Source organism: Danio aesculapii, chromosome 19, assembly GCF_903798145.1.
Source record: "Danio aesculapii chromosome 19, fDanAes4.1, whole genome shotgun sequence".
In the NCBI taxonomy this organism is placed as follows: domain Eukaryota; kingdom Metazoa; phylum Chordata; class Actinopteri; order Cypriniformes; family Danionidae; genus Danio; species Danio aesculapii.
The window spans coordinates 38,720,785-38,739,800 of NC_079453.1; the positions used below are offsets into that span (position 1 = coordinate 38,720,785).

A 19,016-nucleotide genomic window follows, 5' to 3' on the forward strand; every position below is an offset into this window, starting at 1 on the left:
TAGCAATAATCACATATGTAACTTTTAATCATTGTGCTTTTTTATTTAATGTACAACCAAAACACTTTACAGTCATACAGTATCCTTACCATCTTACCACCACTGTTACCACTGTATGTTATCGATAATCACACATTTATTTCCAAGCTGGTTACTTTGATTTTGGGAACATGGTGAATGTTCTTCCTTGTCTACAATGATTTCCAGAAAAATATAAAAAGCACCTTAAAAGTTGTTCAGAATTCACCCGCTTCGAATGTTATCACTCAATTGAATAGGCGTTATCAGTGGTTATCAGCTGATAGATATGATCCACATGGTTAATTCGCTATACTAATAGAGAAGACTCCAGATCCAGATCTGTTTTTACATTACTGTGGTTGAGTTAAGGGTTGAGGTAGGGGTAGACATTAATAAAATGCAATTAATTGGAAATTTAATAAATAATTTAAATAATTCTCGTTAATTTCCAGCCATATGTGATCTTTAGCTGATTAACTATGTGGATGGATTATAGCAGCCTTCAGAGCCTACCAGTAGGTGCAGAAGGCCTCTACTGGCCCATATCAGCTGATAACCACTGAGAACACCCATTCAATCAAGTGATAATATTCGGATAATATAATAAATGGGCTGAAAAGTTACTAAATACAACTTGAATTTGTGCATTGCAACATCAACGCTGGTTTAAATATAGACAAATAGTAAAGTGATCAATAGTTTTCAATGAAAAATTGCATGACTTTTACTATGCGTGTCACCTAAAAGTATGGTATGACTTGGTCGTAGACTTGGCATATACAGCGGCACACAAGCTGAGTTTTTGTCAATTTTGGAGCTTGACAGCTTGGTCATCATTCAGTGTCTGGCCAAAAGCATTTGTGTTCCCCCAAAAGAAATAGCCGTGCAGGTTTCAGCGACAGTGAGGCCGAGGAAAATGATGTCAATTTTCATTTTTATGTGATCAATCAAGTATTTTTTTCCTCAGATGTCTGTCTAACATCAGCCAGTGAAGTGTGGCGTTAATGAAACAGTCTGAAGAAAAAGCACAAAGGGACGTTTAAAGTAAAAGACGTAGAGATGGAGAATAAATGCTGATCCTTGTTAACCGCAACGCATCCTTATCGTCCAAACGTCTAAAATGAGGCAGACGGAAGAAACCCGAGAAGAATAGCATGCTGTGGTAATGTGCCTACAAAGGAGCGAAATAAATGGGGCCCAGTAACAGGCTCAAACTTAACAGCCTGTGGAGAGCAGATGGTCTTTGTGCTTTCGCCTACAGCACTCTGAACTCAAAAAAACGAAGAAAACTAGAAAAAAAAACTACTAACAATGCTCACAGAGGCTGACAGAAACCAAAGCGCAAGGCATGATGCATCAAAGATGACAACTATTGTAGGCTCGTGGTTATTCTCTGTCAAAACCCTGTTGAGGCGTAAGAGAAACATGTGAGAGTGGCCATTTGGACGTGTCACTGCTTGTAATTGTGCCGAGCTTGTTGAGCCTTCAAATTGCATGCTTGCCCATTTAGAACCTACAACCTGATCCGAGGTCTTTCTGACTGAAGTACTTCTGCTGGAGTGATGATGTTGTAGGGGTCATTTTCACAAGAGTTTTACAAATTGCCTGGCAACCAGTGATATGACCTGGTCTTTATGCTATATAGATTTTTTTTCCTCTTCTCCTATCTGAACTGGAATGCATTGAGCGAAACCTAACTGTGTACCTCTGCTGTTAACTACCCTGATTTAGATAATGAGGCAAACCTGTGAAAAAGACAGAACCGCAGGGATCTGACCATTAATGGGGCCAAAGCTTATACCGATTCAGTGTGTCCGTAGGAATGAGCTGTCAAGGAAATACTGGAATTAAGATCTACTTGCAGCACGCATAGGGCAGGATCTGTGCTCTCAATCATAATATGGAGCTCTTCGTCTCTGGATCTTTGTGATGCTATTTGTGTCTTCTCTCAGGTGCATGTGAGTCCTACTGTAGAGCTTCTCTCACTTAAACCTGTCAAGATCAAGCTGTGGGTTCTTGACCTGAGATGACTGAATCTAAAAATTCAAGTAATGAGACTTAAATCAGAACATGTTCATTGCATTAGCTTGTAGGGAATTTTTCTGTGCAGGTATTGAGCCAAACAATGTTACTAAGAGTAATGTAAGTAAAGGCTGGGTTCAAACTACACTATATTTTAGTCTGATAAAGTATTTAGCTACTGGATTCATTTTGAGTCATTCCAAACTAGACCGCTAGTGTAAAGTAAGGAAATTAAAAGTATATGGGAAAACCTGTTAAACAATCTGTACATTTTGTGCTGATCATTTGCTGTAGTTTATTTATTTATTTATTTATTTATATTTCTAATACTGTAAGAGATGTTGGGTTCCACACAATTCTGCCATGATGACCCAACACAAATAAACTGTTAAATGAAACATTTTACAAATTTAAGTGGTTTGAACATTTGAAGCAGTTAAATTGTCCAAAAACGTATTGTGCTGGTCGGCATTACTGTTTCTTGTCCTGTCTTGTCTGTCCTGTCTTATTTGAACTAAATGTTGCACAAACCACACTCTTACTTATTCATAACACTCATCACTTATTTATTAATATTCTTATTTTATTCATTTTTTATTTTAGCTTAACTTATCTTATTTTTTTTCATTCTTTAAATTTTTTATAGTAGTGCACAGTCCTGAGTTATGTTGGTAATTTATGTTGTTTGATGTAGCGCCTTGGAACATTGTTTCATTTCACTGTGTACTGCACTGTAAATTGTTGAAATGACAATCAAGCCAACTTGACTTGAACTTTTTGAGAATTGTTGTTTCAACTGATTTTAAATAAGTTAGATAAGTAGTTTGAGTTTACTTCGTTTATTATCTTGTATCTAGTCCAAATATTTTTAAAAATTATTAAACAAAGAAGCATTTATCTGACAAGTAAAAAATATAGTCTTGTTTTCAGAAATAATAAGTAAAAAAAACAAACAAACTTAAATTACCTGAGTGGGGTAGTAAAACAAGATTAAATCAAACTGAAAACAAGATTATTTTACTTCATTGGCAAATTATTTAGCTTTTTTTTTTTTTTAAGGAAAACCTAGTTACTTCTTTATTTTAATTACTCAAAACAACATGTTTTACTTGTCTTGAATATGCTTCTTGATTTAAGAATTCTTAGATATTTGGACTAGAAACAAAACTCTAAGTAAGAAAATCTTTTGCAGTGCAGTATCCATAAACAGACAAGAAAAAGAGTTTTTTTGCTAAATGAAATGGTAAGGAACGCATGAGTCGCTCAAAGAGACAGAACAGATGAACAGAACCGGGGTTCAGAGGTGAAGATGAGTCATCTCTCATAGATGAAGGGAAACAAAAAGATAAGGACAAAGGTCAAAGAAGCAGAACGGAGACACACAAATGAACAGTGGCAAACAGAAAGACGGGAATAACGCTGACGGACTAATGAAAGATTCTGAAGGCATAAATAAGAATAAGAACAGAATGTGCTTGTTGTGGTAGAATGAGTAGCAGGTGGTCCTGGTTTCCCTTTGCCCTTTTCTGACTAGCCATGTTTATGGTCATGCCCTATGTCAAGTATGATGTTATGTTGCCCAAGGTCTGAAACATCTCTTATTCAAGAATGATTGCAGAGCCAGTCTTTCGTCATCTCTCCCTATTTCTCTCTGTCTCCCTCCATCCGGCACAGCCCCTCAAACAAGCAATTAAAATCGATCGTCTTTATTCTCGAGGAGCTTGCTTGCAGAGATCTGGGGAAGCGAGTCTGCGGGACTGAATTTCCAGACTGTGGTGAAATGTTATCACTTTATAGTCTTGCCAAACCACTTTGGACACTTTATAGTCTTGCCAAACCACTTCGGTCTCATAGCCAGTGCGTTATTCCAAGTGAAAAACTCCATTTCCAAAAAGCATGTGGTACCAATATCAACTGTGATATCAGGTCCTGATTTTCAGATCATTGAGCACTATGTAATGCTAATTAATGGCATATACTTACTGTAAAATAGGATTAGGGGTTGTTTTAATGTTAGTTGCATGTAATTCTACATAAATGACAGTTATTTTACATTATTTTAAATTACTGTTATAGTGGTAATTGATGTACAGTTGAAGGCAAAATTTCCAAAATGATGTTTACAATTTACTAAAGGATGTTTAACAGAGCAAGTAATTTAGGTAACTTAGAAAGGGTATCCATCCATCCATCCATCTATCCACCCAATTGCATTATAGTGTATATATCCATCCATCCATCCATCCATCCATCCATCAATCCAATTGTATCATAGTGTATTCATCCATCCATCCATCCATCGAACTGTATTATAGTGTGTCCATCCATCCATCCATCCATCCATCCATCCATCCATCCATCCACATAATTGTATCATATTGTATCCATCCATCCATCCATCCATCCATCCAATTGTATTATAGTGTATCCATCCACCAATCCATCAATCCATCCATCCAGTTGTATTATATTGTATCAATTCATCCATCCATCCAATTGTATCATACTGTATCCATCAATCCATCTGATTGTATTATAGTGTATCAATCCATCCATCCATCATCTATCCATCCATCCATCCATCCATCCATCCAATTGTATTATAGTGTATCAATCCATCCATCATCATCCATCCATTCATCCATCCATTCATCCATCCATCCATCCATCCATCCAATTGTATCATACTGTTTCCATCCATCCATCCATCCATCCATCCATCCATCCATCCATCCATTGTATCATAGCGTATCTGTCTATCCATCTATCCAATTGTATCATACTGTATTCATCCATTTATCCATCCAATTGTATTAAAGTGTATCCATTCATCCATCCATCCATCCATCCGTATCATAGCGTATCCATCCATCCATCCATCCATCCAGTATTTCCTATAATATTTTTTATTCCGGAGAAAGTCTTATTTGTTTTATTTTGGCTACATTTTTTGAGATTGTGTTATTGGAAATGCATCCTAACAAACTGTTCAGATAATCATTTTTGTTTCATTGAGGTAAATTCAATAATTGAGAGACTTATAGAGGTTGTGTGTTAATCTGAATGTCATTTCCTCTTATACCAATTTGTCAATCGCCCCCAAAATGGGAGGTGTTAGTAGGTGCATACGAGTATACAGTGGTTACCGTTTTGATTTGCTATGTTGGTTGTGCGTTGTATGTATTCGCCGTTGTATTTTGTTTATTGATATGATACTTTGTGTGTATATATGTATATACATATATATATATGTATATATATATATATATATATATATATATATATATATATATATATATATATATATATATATATATATATATATATATATACATATTGGGACTTTTGGACACTGTATATATTTTTGCACTGGATATAAATTTGAACATCCCTGTAAATAAATACTACCTTTTTGCACTTCCAGAAAAGGCCATTGTTTTTTTAATAGTTTTTTTTTTTTTTCGTTTATTTGGGGTGTCAGGTATCACACCTTGTAGTGGACGCACTCCAGGTTCATTACACCACACTTGCCTAATTACCCTAACTTGTCTAGTTAACCTAATTAACCTAGTTAAGCCTTAAAATTGCACTTTAAGCTGAATGCTCGTATTTTGAAAAACATCAAGTAGAATATTATTTACTGTCATCATGGCAAAGATAAAACAAATCAGTTATTAGAAATCAGTTATTAAAACTATTATGTTTTGAAATGTGTTGAAATAAATCTCCTTTCCAGTAAATAAATAAATTGGGGAAAAATATACAGGGGGGTCAATACTTCAGGAGGGCTAATAATTCTGACTTCAACTGTATATAGCAGTTGTGTCCAAACTTGGTCCTGGAGGGCCGGTGTCTTGCAGATTTTAGCTCCAACTTGCCTCAACACACCTGCAAGGATGTTTCTAGAAACTCTAGTAAAAGCTTGATTAGCTAGCCCAGGTGTGTCTGGGCTTTGGACACCCCTTATATATAGTAAATTTGACAATAAAATACTTGTATTATACTTAGCTATAAAGTAGATAGTAAATCTAGTATTATTTTCATCTATATTGAGACAAAAGGAAGATCATTACTATTGTGTCGCTTGCTCTTAAATATCTGTATTTGAAAGGAATGACTTCCAGCAGAGCAAAGACCAGTATGAAATAAATAAAACTAAAATAGAATAAACTATCAAGAAGTGTTTATCCCGAGTTTCTGAAGGTTGTCATCCCATGGGTGCCCGTCTGGGGAGCTGAGGCATTTCTGTTGAGTCACTTTATAATGAGACTCCAATGTCTGATCTGCTTTCAAAGTAGAGGCAGATAATCAGGCTGTTTGTAAGCAAATTACATCACGACAGAGAGCGCTAACAAACATTGCCATAAAAGTAGAGTGCTTTCTCACAATATTCATCGTCATCCAACGCACATAAAGCTGGGTTACTGCCTGTCACCCATAGCAGACATGATTCAAGACCCATTGGGGAGGTTGAACAAACAGTTTTGGTCTTTCAGCTGTCATGCTCACATTCTAATAAATAAATAAATCTGTCAATCCTATAGGGTTATATCCATTCATACAGTCATTCATTGAACATAATCATCCATTCATTCATTCATTCACCCACTCTTCTTATTATAGTGTATCCATCCAATCCAATTGTATCACACCTTATTCATTCATCCATCCGTCCATCCATCCATCCATCCATCAATCCATCCATCCATCCCTCCATGCATCCACTTGTATCATAGTGTATCCATCCATCCATCCATCCATCCATCCATCCATCCATCCATCCATCCATCCATCCATCCAACAATCCATCCAACAATCCATCCAACAATCCATTCAATTGTATTATACTGTATCCAATAATCCAATTGTATCATAGTGTATCTATCCATCCATCTATCCATCCATCCATCCATCCATCCATCCATCCATCCATCCAATTGTATTATGCTCCATTCATCCGTCCCTCTATTCATCCAATTTAATCATAATGTATTCATCCATCCATCCATCAATCTATCCAATTGTATTAGAGTATCATCCATCCTCATAATTGAATCATAGTGTATCCATCCATCAATCCATCCATCCATCCATCCATCCATCCATCCATCCATCCATCCATCCATCAATCCATCCATCAAATTATATCATAGTGTATCCATCCATCCATCCATCCATCCATCCATCCATCCATCCATCCATCCATCCATCCAATTGTTTCATAGTGTATCCATCCATTTATCCATCTACCCATCCACCCATACATTCATCCATCCATCCATCCATCCAATTTCATGATAATGTATACATCCATCCATCAATCCAATTGTATCATACTGTATCCATCCATCCATCCATCCATCCATCAATTAAATTGTATTATAGTTTATCCATCCATCCATCCATCCATCAGTCCATCCATCCATCCATCAATCCATCCATCCATCCATCCATCCATCCATCCATCCATCCATCCATCCATCCATCCAATTGTATCAAGTTGTGTCTGTCCATCCATCCATCCATCCATCCATCCATCCATCCATCCATCCATCCATCCATTCAGCTAGCCTTGTCTTTTTATCTCTCTAAGTGATATACAAAAATAGCTGAGTACTAGTGTAGTGTGAAGCTGTATTTCTGCTCTTCTTCATGCGTCTACTCACACTTTTTTTTTCTTGGAAATCAGCATGAATCTCAGTTACCTCATTATGGAGGAATCCGACGAGGTCTAAAATAACATTCCTACCTCCCCGCTAGTCACATGAGGACATCTTATTAAATTTAGCTGACGTCTACATCGCTCCATTGTGCATGCATTGTGTGTGACTGAAACATTGTTTTCCATCTGCTTAAAGGTGAAGAGCCGGGCTGTGGCTGAATGCAGGTGCGCTAAAGAGAAAGGTGTCGTGTCTCTGCACGTCGCACGCTCATGTGGGCACGACAGCAGGCACCGTTGATCACACAGCTGTGTCTGCCTGTCCCATCAGCCATCACTTTAAGCAGAGTGTCCCCATTCTGCCTCTGCCTCATCTATCAACACTATTCGGTAAGAAAAAAACAGGCTTTTTTCATTATCGCTTGATATTGTTGCACAGAGATGTTGCATTCATTCATGCAATTTGCGTATTGTTCCACATGGCCTCTGTGTTGGCGAGGTGAATGCACTGAGAGCTGTGTCTGTGAAGAGAGGTACTGGGGTTTTAAAGATGCTTTCTCTTTAAGGTCGAGAGGATTTATAAATGTTAGATGGTTTTAACATGTAATGCAGCTTCCTGGTAGAGGTTGCTTGCATAATGCAATGTTCAGTACACATAAGTAATGTTTGTATGATGATTTTTCCAAAGAGGAACGCAGTTATGCGTTGTGTAGCATCAGCAATAAAAAAATGGATCTGCAAAATGATTAAAATGTTGTATTGTGCATGTCAGGCCAGTAGGTGGCGATGTCATTTTCATAAGAAACACTGCGTATGTGTGCACATATGGTTCTGTAGTCCACCATTGTTGGTTTGAATTTCAGAACAAAATATTTTTTATATTTTACACAGAAATGAGAACAGTGTCATTAAAAAAAAACACTTTGAAAGACATTTTTAATTAGCATTTTTAGCCTCCTAAAATGTTGTACAAATGAATAACTAAAATGCTTAATTAGTTCTGTTTTTGGTTCAAAATGGTGGCATGTATTGTAGGCTTTATTTTGATTCTGCAAGCAACCAAAAAATTTATATATGAAATACCACTTTTTGAGTGAATGCAAAATCACTGAAATAATATACATTTTCAGTCCACAATTTAATGTAGAAAATGTAGAAATGTATTATTAAAAATTGCAAAACAATTTTAAATGAGTTTTATTATAGACTTTAAGCCTGAGATCATATAAAATGTTGATTTAAAATGTTAAAAAAATAAACAAGAAACAAATGTGAAATTTGAATGATTTAAATGACAACCCAAATGCATATTTTATGAAGTGGAGTTTATTTATAAACTAGTTTCAATAAATCAAGTGCTTATGATTGACCACAGCTGGACCCACATTAACTATCACATGGTTCTCCAATCAGATGTTTCCTAAGTCACTTTAAATAACCATAGTCTTCCTAGCGCACAGTCATCTTTGTCTTGAAGAATCCCCCCTTCCTCAGCCTTCTTCCTAGATTGGGTGGCATGGCGGCCCAATGGTTAGCACTGTTCCCTCACAGCAAGAACATCACTGGTTCTAAGTCTTACTAGGCCAGTCAACTTTTTTGAGCGTCATAAGTAAATTGACTAAACCAAATTGGCACCATAGTTAAGTTCTTAGCCAACAGTATGTTTCCCTATAAAAAGCAATTCATCATTAGCCACAAATAAGCGGGGGATTTCTAGAGATCTACCTGAACTCAATCTCTCCTCTTGCTCTGCAAACAGGAGGAAGCCCAGGGCTCGAGGATCTTTTGAGCTCAGGGCTCAGCATGCCAAACACGCTTTATAATCAATCATCAGCTAAGTGTGAACTCTTGAAATTACATTTAAAACAAATTGATGTGAATTTCCTAGATTTTTAAAAATAAATAAATATTCAACAACATACTGTAGTTTCAGCTGTTTACGTTCTTATGTAATAAAATTGTAATAAAGGTGTAGTTCACTAAAAATGAAAATTCTATCATCATTTACTCAGCCAACGCTTGTTGAAACCGATTTGAGTTTTTTTCTTCTGTCAAAAAAAAAAGATGATATTTTGGAAAATGCTTGTTGATGGGGCCCATTGACTTCCATAGTGTTTGTGTTCCCGTAGTGTTCTATATTAATAACTATAGAGTTCATTAGGTACCAGGTACCAGCATTGTTCAAAATATCTTCTTTTGTGTTCAACAGAAGAAAGAAGCCACATGGTTTAGGAGAGTAAATATCTCTTTAAATTAGAACAAATAATTAACAGCATTTCTGTTAGTGATCTCAGACATGTGGACTAAAACATGGAAGCGTTTTAGCGTGTGCTAAAACATGGAAAGGTAGCATATGCAATGCATTTACACATGGCTACTCTGGGATTTGGGGGCTTCTTGTTCTTGTAGGCTTCACTCTCGCTCTCCATCTAATTGCCCATTTCTTCCTATCACACTCCGTTTGAACTGCTCCCTCGCACTGTCTCTGTAGTATTTATTGACCGCCCAGTATGGCAGCTCACCTGCGACACACACGCACACACACACATGCACCTGTTTCACTTTTTCCCCATTTAGTCCGACTTTGATTTGGGCGTGTGAGTAATTCGGCCCACTTAATGTAGTGGCTGTACTCAAGCTGCACTGCATTTGCAGCTGTTAAAATGACAGGCAGGTCTCCAGCTGCTCTCCTTTCTGAAGAAAAAAAAGAGAGAGGTGGGCTTGTAAAAATGAAGAAAATGACAGCACAGCTACTCGATGCTGAGAGGCTGACGATGAACGATAGAAGGACCAAATAGGCAGAGAAAAAAAGAATGAGAAGAAATTCCTTAGCTTATATATTTTATCCATACTGTAAAGACTGCTTGCATGCAACCTGAAAATGTGATTAATATTATAAGTTCTCTATAAACGCTTGTGCTGATGATGTAATGTATAAATGAATTTGAACAAGTACAGATGGTATTCACTCACTCATTCACTCACACTCCTTTGGCATAGTCCCTGATTTATCAGGAGTCAGCATAGCAGAATGAACCACCAATGGGCTAGTTGCATATCTCTGCCATCTTGAATTTCTGATCTAGCAAGTTTGTGCAAAGATATGTCCGGGTTGCACATTGTGTAATGATGTGTCTTTTTTGTAGCATTGTGTTATAATATTATGTTTATTTTATTATTAAAAAGTAGCTCCACACAAATATGGTCGTGCTGAGGTGATTTAATTGCCCTCCTGCATAACACACACATTAGGCAATCTCTCGATATCAGTTGAGTCTCTTTTGCCTGTTAACCAAACACAATGCTGCAATGTAAATCCTTTTAATAAAATACAGTGTGTTCTCAGTGTGTTTACAATATATATATATATATATATATATATATATATATATATATATATATATATATATATATATATATATATATATATATATATATATATTAACAATTATATACATACACATGTAGTCATGATATATAAACATGATCAGGTGGTGTTTGTGGTTCGTTTATCTCATAGTCAGATGGAGACGGAGCATCTTGATCGACGATGCCAAACTCTTTGTGTGGGCATAGTATAGTGGTTCTACACAAAAACACAGGGAACAACTCCCTTTTTAAGTTTTGTCAGTCCACCAGGTGTCAAAACAAAATTATCTTTAGGATGTACACTACACACTAGTAGTTTTTGTAGGACTGAAGTGACCCCAATGGATCTTAAGAAACCACTGGAATTTGAGTGACCACTCATGAGAGAAATTTGTGATCTTAAAAGCGTATACAGCAATTTCTGGCGGATTCGCGAAAACAACAACTGCAAAAAGCGTAGCTCTTTCGGTGCTTTCCAGAAATGTATATTGGGGTATGTTTTCAGAATGAGCCTGGGTTGCAATATTTATGATCAATTTAATGCATTCTTGCATAATCAAATAATTATTTGGTCACACTTTATTTTGATGTTGAATTTAAGTTACATTGCATCTAAATCTCAACTAATTATCATTAGATTACAAGTAAACTGTTAGGTTGGGTTTGGGTTAGTGTAAGTCTTATAGTCAGTTAAATGCCTGTTTAGCAGCAGTATCAACAGATATTAAGCAGACAGTCTACTAATACTCAAATGGACCATCAAAAGAAAGTGTAACCAATTATTTTCATTAAGAAATAAATACAAATAAACAAGCAAACATACAAATAAATGCATACTGTTGAAGGCAAAAGTATTAGCCTGTTTCCAATATGGAGAAAATATTTTAAACATTGTAGTTTTAATTACTAATTTTGTTTGTCTTTGCCATGATGACATCAAATTTTACTAGTTATTTTGCACGATACTAGTATTCATCTTAAAGTGCTATATAAAGGCTTAACTAGTTTAATTAAGTTAACTAGGCAAGTTAGGTTAATTATGCACTGAACGAGAGTGGTTTGCTCTGTAGCAAATCAAAAAATAAAATAAAAACAAAAACAATATCAATAGGCTGCTAATAATGCTAACTTTAAAAATTATTTGAAAAAATAAAAACTGATTTTGTTTCAGCCAAACTAAAAGAAAGTTCTTCTCCGGAAGATTTAAATTGATAATAAAGTGAATAGTATAATTGGAATGTGAAAATGTCCTTAAATGTCTCAGTTAAACACCAGTTATTAAAGTCCCCAAGGAATCAAGACTAACGATATGATTTTGTTAGCTCACATTGCAGGTTTTGTGGTGAACAATTCATCTGTGCATGTTATTAAGAAACAAACAAAAAATAGTTTGCCCTTCTAATCTTTAACAGAAATCTGAAAATGCACTTCCTGTTTTTGTTTTCAGTTAAATTGTCAGATTACGTATATCTCAGCAAATGGGCATGGCTAACATGTTTAGGCCCAATCCCAATTCTATTTTTGTACCCCTACCCCTTCCCCTTGAAACTGAGTGTAAAGGCTAAAGGGGAAGGGCTTCAAAATTTACCCCTAAGAAATGGGACAGCACTACAACACCTGCACACGTCATCATATGTCATCGTGATCTCATGCTTCATATGAGAACGACGATCACGACTGCTGTAGTTATTCCAGTTGTGTTATTTTTTGGTATTTATCTTCAGGAAATCACTGAAGGCAACAATATCATGATGTCATAACGATGTAATGTGGCAATAAGATTGTAACTATACTGTGCATTTACACCATGGCCACATTTATCCATGTAAACACACCAAAAACAACATTAACATTATAGCAGACACTATAAAAAGCTCATTCCCAGCCACTAGACTTTTCTGACAGGGTCATCGAATGACAGAATGTGGGACCACTATACAGGAGTTATTATTAGGGATTATAGATAGCGAAATTTTTCTTTTTTTTTTAAAGCATGACGGTAAAACCCAAATGCGGTTATGAATGTATTAAATCACATGCTTGGTGGTTGTACATGTTCGTAATAATGACAAAAAAATACTAATTTCTGCATCTCCTGACTTCCGGGTGCAGCCATGATGCCGTTGTAGCTGGTGTATTCAGGGAAATTTTCTTACCCCTTGATTTCAAGTGTGGTCCTGAAAAATCTCAGTTTAAAGGGGTATCTAGTCCTCCCCGTAGCCCTAGAGAAATTGGGACACCCCTACCCCTTCACTTGAAGGAGGTAGGGGAAGGGGAAGGGCTAAGCGGTAGAATTGGGATTGGGCCTTAATCACGCTGCTCCAACTGTCTCAAACAAACCCAAACAATTTTCCTGATCTTTCTGAATGAAATGCCTACTTTTAACATCCATTCAGCTTGCAGCAAAAAAAAACAAGCCACACCCACTGTTTTCTCATTTAATATTTTGTTTCTCTAGGAACTGTGTCACAATCCAAAAAAAAAAAAGGTTGCAGCCTCCAGTTCATGGGGACTTAAAAATGGGGGACTTTAAAAATAAAAAAATCATAGGAAGGTAAATATTTTTGTCTTCAACTGTACATTTGAATGGTGTAAATACATTAGAGTAAGGTGAAAGTAATTGAAAAAAAAAACAAACAAAAAAAAACAATTGTTTAATGAAATTATTTATCCAGAATTTGATTCAGGCATGTGAGTAATGCGGCCTCAACATGCACTGCATTTCCAGCTATTAAAATAACAGGCGGCTCCTGTGACTCCAGCTGCTCTCCTTCTGAAAAAAGAGAGAAAGTGAGGTGGGCTTATAAAAAGGAAGAAAATGACAGCACAGCAACTCAACGCCGAGAGGCTGACAATGAACGATGGAATGACGAATGGCAAAATAGGCAGAGAGAATAAAGAATGGGAAGAAAAGTCTAGCTTATCCATTACTGTAACGATTACTTGCGGGCAAGAATGCGCTTTCTCTGAAATCATAAATCTAGTTCGGAAAAGACAATTAATAATTACAGGCCGACTCATTACAGGGCCACATGAAACAAGCTGTGACCTACTTCTGGTGGTTTGCTGGCATGCCGTGGATGATGGGATTGATGGGAATGATATTTCTCTTCAGAACTAGGAGCTGTCACCTTCATCTTTTGATCTTTATGAAAAGCCATGCAGATAGAGATGGGCTGCTGGACGTCGATGTGTGTGCTGATGGAGATTGAAACACTCTCTAGAAGCTCGTCGGACAAAATGCTGCAGGTTTCTCGCATCTGTCAGATTATATAGATCTCAGGCCTAGAACATATGCTGAAAACAGATGCAGGCCTCTTCCTGTGTCCACCTTACTTGTTCTGTGTCATTCACATGTGTGCACGTTTCTCACTGCATAAGGAAAAGTAGGTTGAGATGAGATATATAGCTTAAAGTACAAATGAAATCAGAGATAACCATAGGATTTTGTTAGCTCATATTGCTGGTTTTGCATTGAACAGTTCATCTGTGCATATCTTTGAAGAAAAATAAATGTTTGCCCTTGTAATCTTTAATTGAAATGCACCTTTTATTAGTTAAATTGTCATATTATGTATGTCTTAGGAATTCCAACTGTCAGTTTTGACAACAAACAGAAATGGTGATGAGAAGGTGTCTGCTAGGTTGAAATAACTCTCCACCATACCCTTTCCCAATCTTCCTGAATGACATCTACATCCATTCTGCTCACAGTAGAAAAGACAAGCCACGCCCACTATTTTCTCATTTAATCAACACAGGCTCATTCAGAAAACGTAGCTCTATATACGTTTTTTGGAGATTGCGAATTATGTAGCCAGAAGGCTGCATTTCGTCTTTAAAACAAACGCTATGGAGTGGTGTCAACCGGTGATTTTTAAAACACTATTGGTTGGTTTTAAGGAAGGAGGAGTGTGAGTTAGTCGATCGGTCAGTCAGTGAGTTAGTCAGTTGACAGCGGCCTCTGGTGGATTCACATGAGAAGAGCAAACTCGAATGCCACTCGCGAGAGAAACTTGAGATCTTAAAAAGCGTACAAAGAGTGGCCTCTGGTGGATTTGCCAAAACAAAAACTGCAAAAAAACATACCTCCTGCATGGGACATATTTGGCGCTCTCCAGGAATGTATATATCGGTACGTTTTCAGATTGAGCCTGGGTTGCATTTAATATTCCATTTCTCTAGAAACTTCGTCACAATACAAACGAGAAAAAAATGGTTGCAGCTTTCATGTGGAATTTAAAGGGCCCAAAATGAAAATTGTTCTTTCATAAGACTTCTCATAAGGGCCCAATATTGACCCTATTATTTTGCAATGTGGAAGTGTGCTCATTTTTGCGATTGCTTTAGAACTTTCAATTTAGTTGCCTATGGGAGAAAAAAATAGGAATAATAAATGGCAGAAAAGGGTCAAACTACAAACTCTACAAACAAGTGTGTTTATGACTATACAATAAATGTAGCATAAAATACCGAGAAAATATCAGTTTGCAACATCTAGAAGCTTAATGAGCTGTTTTAACGTCTAAAAATCAATTGAAGTGAATGAGACCGGAAGTCTTGGGCCAAAAGATTTTAATGGCTCATACACTCAATACACAGTTTGATGGTTTGTTCTGGAACTCCACCTTCTTTGACAAGCTAGTACTCAAGGCAATCTCTCAATAGTGGAAATCAGTATTCTGTGCTTTTTTGCAAGTTTCACAAATAACAAAAGCTTTTTCTGGAGATCATCAAACCATGTGGTGCACATTCTGAAGAATGACACAGTGTAAAAGATGCTGGGTTCCACACAATTGATTTGTGTTGAGACAACATAAAGGAATTAAGTTCCTTAGTATTAACGTTATAATTCTGACTTCAGCTGTATATGCAGCTGGGCTTTATGTATGTGTTTTATAAACAGTAAGTGCTCTGACTGACCTTTTATAAGATATGTTTTGTATTTCTGCAGTTTTTCTGAACCAGTGATTCCAATCATTCACGAATCAATCATTCCTTTGAGTCTGTTCTTTCTGTTCAGTGAATTGACTAAACACATTCGCAAAACAATCAGAATCAGTTCGTATTTGTTCAGACTGCTCGCTCACTGAATCCCCAGAAACAGTTTCTCAGTCAGTAACAGAGAGCCGACAGTAATTATAATTAAGGCCAGTGAACAAACAGTTCTGAATCAAATGGATAATTTACTACAAAAGCGAAAAACCAAAGTGTTTTTCAGTCTGCTCATGCTGTTTTTCAGTTGTTTTTATGCTCTAAATGGAAGCCTTTAACAATTTAGACAGTTTCTTGTTTAGACGTATGTCTACAAACTCCCAAAAAACATTTTTTAATATTTCAATCAAGAATAAAGGTGAGTAATTCAGGTTTGGAAGTACATGAGAGAGTACATAATGAGTAAATTAATTTATTGAGTGAACTGACCCTTTAAAGATGCGTTGAACAGTTAGTTTAGCAAATTTCATTTTGATGAATGAGTATACTAGCATAAACATTTTCATGGTTCTAGTCTTAGCTCGAACAGACAGTAATACTGAATGTTCCACACTGTTTACAGTCTGTTTGAAAATGTACTTCAGTTGTCTTTGTTTTAAAGGGCTCCTATTTTACCGCTTTTACAAGTTGTAAATTAAGCCTTCGGCTCCAGAGTGTGTCTGTAAAGTTTCAGCTCAAAATATGCATCAGATTATCTATTATACAATGCAGAATATGCCCATTTTCAGCTCTGAGGACAGTGTAGATGTTTTTGTAGCCTTTAAATGCAAATGAGCTGGTTCTTCCCATCCACAGTTCCCACGTGCATGTTTCCTCATACAATACAGCAGATAAACAGCAGTCAGTGACAGTGACAGGCACAGATGAAGCAGAAATTCAGCTCATTAGTCAAAAATACCAAGTTTATTTGATGTATTCATGGTATTTATTCAAGCCTTTCTGCAATGTTAAATCGAATGCCATTACAAAGTTTGTAGTACACACACACACACACACACACACACATGCTGCTGTGGTGATTCTAGCGGTTATAGAATTACATAGGTGCAGCTGATCACAGAGAGTTGGAACAGATCTTTTAATCCTAGTTTCATTGCAAATTCTGTTTTGTGGACTTGTTTATATGTGTTACTACTGAGACATGTTAATACTTGCCAGTCAATCAATTCGGTAGGTGGGGAGACCACACTCCTATGTCACATTACAGTCGACCACAAAATTTTGGATTTGGATCCTATTTTAACATCAGGAAATTTTAAGAAAGAGGCTTAATGTGTTTCAGTCACTCCAATATGAGAGTGGACACACTATACCTATACACACTTCTGTCCAAACAGCTTCCAAAAGTTGATTTTGCATCATAGGTGCCACACCAGCCAGAACTTTAATGAAGAATAGCCAGTATGTTTGCTCTTTTAGTCATTGTCTATGTTTGAATTGAAATTAGGCATTCAGCATGAGTGTAAAGCTTTATTGTGAATTGAGAAATTCAGGACCCAATGAAACATATTAGCCCAAGAAAAAATAAGGAAGACCCCAGTAGTCTATTTTAATATTCATACAGTAAACATGTTTTACAGGAGTGTTTGCAGATACAATTTTACAGCAATGCAGGCTTATCATAATCTCATCTCAATAATTTTTGGAGCTCTGTCTGAGCATATACATCGTGATTCTGGAAAGTGAATGTGTTTTATTCATTGTACGCAAAATTGAAGCTCTTTATCACTGCCACATCCTGCATAATAATTATGATTTTAAAATTATTGAAGGTGCATTGTTTCCTCTGAAATCACTGCTTGTGTTTATTGTTGCGTAAATCCCCCTTCATTAATATGCACCTTGATGTTGTACCAAAGTGCTTCTATTAGACTGTGGATGTCTAATCTGATCTAGCTCATTTATCTGTAAAATGATCTTAACTTAGACTCCAGCATGTAGCTCCATGCTAGATTACTTCCACCTTTTATTATTTATTCAAGTTTATATTTATTAAAAAATATGTATTCCTGTAGCTAATATTATTTTGTAGCAAATGCATTTGTTTGTTTATTCATCTACCTCTTTGTCTGTGTGTTTGTTTGTTTATTTATTTTTTTTGCTATATCTTAATAAATGTATTTGTTTATTTATTGAACTATCTGCTTTCTTTCTTTCTTTCGTTCTTTCTTTATTTATTTCTTTATTTATTTATTCTATTTTTTGTTTTTGTTTGTTTGTTCAGGTTTTAATGATATACTTTTATAGCTTATTACTTTAATAAATGTATGTCTTTATTTATCTACAAATCTGCTTCTTTCTTTCTTTCTTTCTCTCTTTCTTTCTTTCTTTCTTTCTTTCTTTCCTTTTTTTATTTATTTATTTATTTATTTCAGTATTAATTACACAGTTTTAAAGTATATAGTATTTAAAACAGTTTTTGTTTGTTTAGATTTTAATAATATACTTATATTATCTTAATAAATGTTTTTGTTTATTTATCTACCTATCTGATTTTTATTTATTTATTCTATTTTTTATTTATTTGTTTGTTTAGGTTTTAATTATATACTTTTATCGCTTAAACTTTAATAAATATCTTTCTTTATTTATCTACATATCTGCTTATTTTTTTCTTTCTTTCTTTTTATTTATTTAAGTTATGATATACATGTGTAACTTATATTATCTTAATAAATGTTTTTATTTATCTGTCTATTTGCTTGCTTATTTATTTATTTGAGTAATAATTAGATAGTTTTGAAGTATATATTACTATTACCTGTTTGTTTGTTTGTTTGTTTGTTTGTTTGTTTGTTTGTTTGTTTGTGGTCATGTTGAATATAAAAACAGTATGAGAGTTTCAATTGTCATGGTTGTCATACTGGAACTGTCATGCCCATGTACTAAAATCTCATTGGGTAAAAGTTCCACTGTTCGTGTTTATTAAATATCACTTTTACTCAAGAAT

At 35.7% G+C, this 19,016-nt stretch overlaps 1 protein-coding gene across 1 annotated transcript in view; it reads left to right on the top strand.

Annotated features, from left to right (window-relative positions):
• dlgap3 (discs, large (Drosophila) homolog-associated protein 3) overlaps window positions 1-19,016 on the top strand; it is a 299,829-nt gene that overhangs the window by 93,989 nt on the left and 186,824 nt on the right. The window contains exon 2 of the mRNA XM_056479735.1: window positions 7,902-8,092. The gene's annotated coding sequence lies outside the window, so the exon portion shown is untranslated. The remainder of the gene's footprint in view (window positions 1-7,901; window positions 8,093-19,016) is intronic.